This window comes from Amblyomma mixtum, chromosome 1 (genome assembly GCF_055824585.1).
Source record: "Amblyomma mixtum isolate Tamu chromosome 1, ASM5582458v1, whole genome shotgun sequence".
In the NCBI taxonomy this organism is placed as follows: Eukaryota; Metazoa; Arthropoda; class Arachnida; order Ixodida; family Ixodidae; genus Amblyomma; species Amblyomma mixtum.
The window spans coordinates 42,780,443-42,787,081 of record NC_143012.1 but is presented as its reverse complement, the minus strand read 5'-3'; positions in this window follow the sequence as shown (position 1 = coordinate 42,787,081).

Sequence of the window (6,639 nt, the reverse complement as noted above, 5' to 3'; positions counted from 1 at the left end):
GTGCGGGCGATGGGATTCGAACACGCATCCCCGAAGTGCGAGCTCGGCACTTTACCCACTCGGCCACGGAGCGGCTCGAATGCGGCAGGCTGTGTACGAGTGCCGTTGCGAGCGGAACAGAGTAGACCGCAGGTACTCAGCGTCGTCGTTATAACGATATCGCGGTACCTTGCGTGCCAGCAGTGACGTCTTTCCGTGGACCATGTACAGCCGCAGGCTGATGCCGGGTGGGTGCTATTAATCGTATTACTCGCACTGGTGAAATGTTTAGGTGAAGCCGCCAAGGTGGATTAGATTTGTAAGTACTCAGAAGGATTGAAAATTGGGCGGTAGGGATGCATACTGGTGTAGCACCACAGGGACAGAGACATAGTGACAACACAAGTGCGCACTAACAACTGGCAGAAGTTATCTTCTTCTTCTTCTTCTTCTACTACTGCTACTGCTACTGCTACTGCTACTGCTACTACTACTACTACTACTACTACTACTACTACTACTACTACTACTACTACTACTACTACTACTACTACTACTACTACTACTACTACTACTACTACTACTACTACTACTACTACTACTACTACTACTACTACTACTACTACTACTACTACTACTACTACTACTACTACTACTACTACTACTACTACTACTACTACTACTACTACTACTACTACTACTACTACTACTACTACTACTACTACTACTACTACTACTACTACTACTACTACTACTACTACTACTACTACTACTACTACTACTACTACTACTACTACTACTACTACTACTACTACTACTACTACTACTACTACTACTACTACTACTACTACTACTACTACTACTACTACTACTACTACTACTACTACTACTACTACTACTACTACTACTACTACTACTACTACTACTACTACTACTACTACTACTACTACTACTACTACTACTACTACTACTACTACTACTACTACTACTACTACTACTACTACTACTACTACTACTACTACTACTACTACTACTACTACTACTACTACTACTACTACTACTACTACTACTACTACTACTACTACTACTACTACTACTACTACTACTACTACTACTACTACTACTACTACTACTACTACTACTACTACTACTACTACTACTACTACTACTACTACTACTACTACTACTACTACTACTACTACTACTACTACTACTACTACTACTACTACTACTACTACTACTACTACTACTACTACTACTACTACTACTACTACTACTACTACTACTACTACTACTACTACTACTACTACTACTACTACTACTACTACTACTACTACTACTACTACTACTACTACTACTACTACTACTACTACTACTACTACTACTACTACTACTACTACTACTACTACTACTACTACTACTACTACTACTACTACTACTACTACTACTACTACTACTACTACTACTACTACTACTACTACTACTACTACTACTACTACTACTACTACTACTACTACTACTACTACTACTACTACTACTACTACTACTACTACTACTACTACTACTACTACTACTACTACTACTACTACTACTACTACTACTACTACTACTACTACTACTACTACTACTACTACTACTACTACTACTACTACTACTACTACTACTACTACTACTACTACTACTACTACTACTACTACTACTACTACTACTACTACTACTACTACTACTACTACTACTACTACTACTACTACTACTACTACTACTACTACTACTACTACTACTACTACTACTACTACTACTACTACTACTACTACTACTACTACTACTACTACTACTACTACTACTACTACTACTACTACTACTACTACTACTACTACTACTACTACTACTACTACTACTACTACTACTACTACTACTACTACTACTACTACTACTACTACTACTACTACTACTACTACTACTACTACTACTACTACTACTACTACTACTACTACTACTACTACTACTACTACTACTACTACTACTACTACTACTACTACTACTACTACTACTACTACTACTACTACTACTACTACTACTACTACTACTACTACTACTACTACTACTACTACTACTACTACTACTACTACTACTACTACTACTACTACTACTACTACTACTACTACTACTACTACTACTACTACTACTACTACTACTACTACTACTACTACTACTACTACTACTACTACTACTACTACTACTACTACTACTACTACTACTACTACTACTACTACTACTACTACTACTACTACTACTACTACTACTACTACTACTACTACTACTACTACTACTACTACTACTACTACTACTACTACTACTACTACTACTACTACTACTACTACTACTACTACTACTACTACTACTACTACTACTACTACTACTACTACTACTACTACTACTACTACTACTACTACTACTACTACTACTACTACTACTACTACTACTACTACTACTACTACTACTACTACTACTACTACTACTACTACTACTACTACTACTAGTTACACGATCTGATATCTACTTTGGGAAACCATTAGTGTACACGGTTTGAATGAGACCAGTTACTAAATCGGGAAATTAATAGTACATACTGGATAACAAAAAACCATCTCACTGTCAACTTCGTGAAGTGTAAAACGAATAATGCATACTGGGTCAAAGAGTCCAGTTCCACTGTCCGGTACCTGAACTTCAAAACGTATAGTGTGTACTGAATAAATGAAACATGTTGTACTGTCTACTTCCTGAGTTGAAAGATTGAAAGAGATATTGTCTGCTTTCTGGAATGTAAATTGAGTAGTGTATACTGAATAAATGAAACCCATCACACTGTCTGGTTCCCGAGTACGAAAATGAATAGTGTATACTGGTTCAAAGAGACCAGTTACATTGTCTCGTGCATGAAACGTAGAATGAATAATGTAGTGTAGTACCTGAACTACAAAATGAATAGTGTATACAGTAAATCACACCCATCTTTGGGGAACCATTAATGTACACTGTTTGAATGAGACCAGTTCGTAAAGTAGGATATGGATAGAAATTGAATGACCCATTCCTGTGTCTAGTACCTCAAGTTCAAGGTGTACACTGTATACTGAACAATCGAAACCCATCTCACTGTCAGGTACCAGAACTAGAAAACGTATAGTGTATACTGAATGAATGAAACATGTTGCACTGTCTACTTCCGGAGTTTAAAGATTGAAAGATACCAGTTACACTGTGTGCCTTCTGGAATGTAAACTGAGTAGTGTATACTGAATAAATGACACCCAGCTTTGGGAAGCCATTAGTGTACAGTGGTTCAATGAGAACAGTTCCTAAAGTGCGAAATTAATAGTGTATACAGATTGAAAGACCCATTCCTCTGTCTAGTACCTGAAGGGGGAAATGTATAGCGAATACTGAATAAATGAATGTCTGGTTCCTGAGTTCGAAAATGAATAGTGTATACTGATAAAATGACACCGATATTTGGGGAACACTGTTTGAATGAGACCAGTTCCTAAATTGGGAAATGAATAGTGTATCGAGATTGGCAGACCCATTCCTTTCTCTGGTACCGGTATTTCAAAGTGTATACTGTACACTAAATAAACGAAACCCATCTCAGTGTCCACTTCCTCAACTGAAATTGTCTCGTTCCTGAAGTCTAATATGAATAATGAATATACTGTCTATTGAATGGGTCGAGTTCCCCTGTTTGGAGGAGACCAGTTCCACTGTATAGTACTCCGATTTTAAAACGTATAGTATGTGGTGAAGAAACGAAACATGTTTCACTGGTTTCTGAATTGAAACACCAGTTACATTTCTCCCGTTCCTGAATTGTGAATTGAAAATGTACACTGAATAAGTGAAACCCATTCGTTCGTCCGGTTTATGATATGTAGAATGAATTGAACAGTTCCATTGTCTCTTTCCTGATTTGTAAGTGACCAGTTCCTAAATTGGGATCTGAATAGTGTAAGAAAGACCCATTCCTCTGTTCAGTACCTTAATTTCCAAACGTATAGTGCACACTGAATAAATGAAACCCATCGCACTGTCTGCTTCCTGCATTGAAAGAGACCAGGTACATTGTCTCGTTCCTGAAATACACGTTGAAAAGTGCCAGTGCAACCTATTGGTCTGTCTGGTTCATTAGATGTAAAGTGAATAGTGTGTACTGAAAACGGAAACCCACTACACGCGTCCAAAGAGACCAGTTACATTGTCTCGTCCCTGAAATGTGAGTTGGATAGTGTACACTAAATAAATGAAATCCATTCGTCTCTGGTTCCTAATATGAAAAATGTACAGTGTATACTGGTTGAAAAAGACCAGTTGCAATGTATCTCTCCTGAATAAATGGAACCCATCCCACTCTCTGCTTCCTAAATTAGAAAATGAATGTTGTATACAGATTGAAAGAGACGAGTTGCACAGTCCAGTGATTTCAGTGTCTATTGTTGTCGTCAATAGCCTGTTTCCGCCATCATGTCACCCCGTTGACTTCTCTTGACGCAGGTGTGCAACGGTAGAATGGGTTCGTCCATGGTTCTTCCGGGATCGCTGGCGTCGAACAGAGCTTTCCGCCCCTTGCTTCCGTAATGGCAGTGAGCAGCGTCTGCGAGGGTAGACAGTGCATACGGTGGTTACAACTGCCTCCTTCACCACTAATCTGATGCATTCATAAAGTGTTCGATCATCATTAAATACTAGGAGGAAATATACCTTCCGCTCACATGAGCAACGCAGTACCGTTTCAATGTCTACAACATTGTGGCATTTGTGGCATTTCAAAGCATACATTGATAATATTTGGTGCTGTGCTAGTTGTTTACACATTCTTTGAAATAGGTTAGCGCCATAAAAGACGAACACAAGCCGAGTGAACGACGACACGACCCAGGTCAGCGCTCCTCTGTGTCGTGTCGCCGCTCTCTAGCCTTCTGTCCGTCTTTTTTTGGCGGTAATCTATTTCCAAGCATTTCCTAAGCACTTCTCCCATGCAACAGCCTGCATATCTGATGGAAGCATTGAATGCGATAAATGTCGGCATTGTACGATCACCTCACACTGCAAAGTAAACGAATTACATTACAGGTGCTTCACTTCAATTTCCCTCACATGTTCGAACGAAGTCTGCTTCCGCAAATTCAGCGGAAATCAACGTCTCACACGGCACCGATCGTATTTAAAGTTGTGGCTTTCTCATTCCCAACGCCTTCACCTACACAGATGAAAAAAAAAATACCGACGATTACGTTACTTCCTAATGCGAAATTTGAGCGCAGCAAATAAGCTGTTTCACCTTTTCGATAGATTGAGGCAAAGAAATCGAGCAACACATGTATGCGCTATCACAGAACGTAAAGTAAGGTAATCGTCGACGCGTCGACAACTGCGCGTCGGCAACCGGCGCGTCGGCAACTGAAGAGCACCCTATCCGCCACACAAGAACAGGGGGGGGGGGGGGGGGGGGGGACCTTTCCTCCTCTTTCTGCAAGGCGGCGACGGTGTTCTATGCAGTCACGTTATCTTGACTCTCTAGCGGCGTCAGCGGCATCCAGCGGTATCAGTCGGTCGCTGCTAGCGCGGGGGGGGATGAAAGGGGGGCGGAGCTGGTTACGAGGCCGACGACAACGCCGACGACGACGCGAAACCCAGGAACGGACGCCAAAGAGCTGCGCTCTAAAACAATAATGTGATACGACGCGCTCTCGCGCTAGAGCGGCCGCTCCGCGGTCGGTTCTGCGTCGCCCGCCCGATCGCCAGATAACCTCATCCCCCGCGCATGCTCACTTTCGGTCTGCTTCGCTTCCCTTCTATCAGCACTCGCGGACGCCGTCCAAAACCAGAGCCGCACGGTGGCCGAGTGGTCAGCGCGCCAGTTGGCAATGCTTGGGCGATTATCCCCACCGACCTTGGTTCGATTCCCAGCGCCGCCACAGCGGATTGCTGTAAAAAAAAAAAAAAAACAAACGGTGCCTGGTGATCCCACCAAGGTCAACAGCTCGGCCGCCGTTGTCGTGGCGGACAAGGGGAGGATCTGTGCTTTTTCGCACAGCACCTCTTCTCGCTGTCCCCCGGGTATCCAGTGGGCGGATGCCCGTAGCTCCTGCGGAGGTGTTCCCCGGGGAGGAAGTTTCTTTTTTCTTACTCATGGGGCGGATTTCGCGGGAGGGCTGCGCACGCTGCTGCAGGTAGCGCAGAAGTCCGCAGCAACCAAACACCGCCGAGACGTCCGAGAGACACCACATGCGCTCTATTTTTTTTTTTTTTACTGGACGTTTTGTTTCATGACCGTTCATGAAACAAAACGTCCAGTAAAAAAAAAAAACAGCGTATGTGGTGTCTTCCGGATGTCTTGGCAGTGTGTGCTTGCTCCGGTCTTCTACGGTACCTGCAGCAGCATGCCGACTGTTATATAAATACATACGCACCTTCATTGAAAGAAGTATTCTTTATATTGGCTGCACTAGTCCGTGAACTGCGCAATACACAACAAGACGTCTTCACGCTTCCCCCGCGTATCAAAAATTTCTACACAGGGCTTTTATTTTTTCGTTAATGGCGCTATATATCCTTACGCACAGCAAAGAAAAACCTACGTGGCATTTTTCGGATATCTGG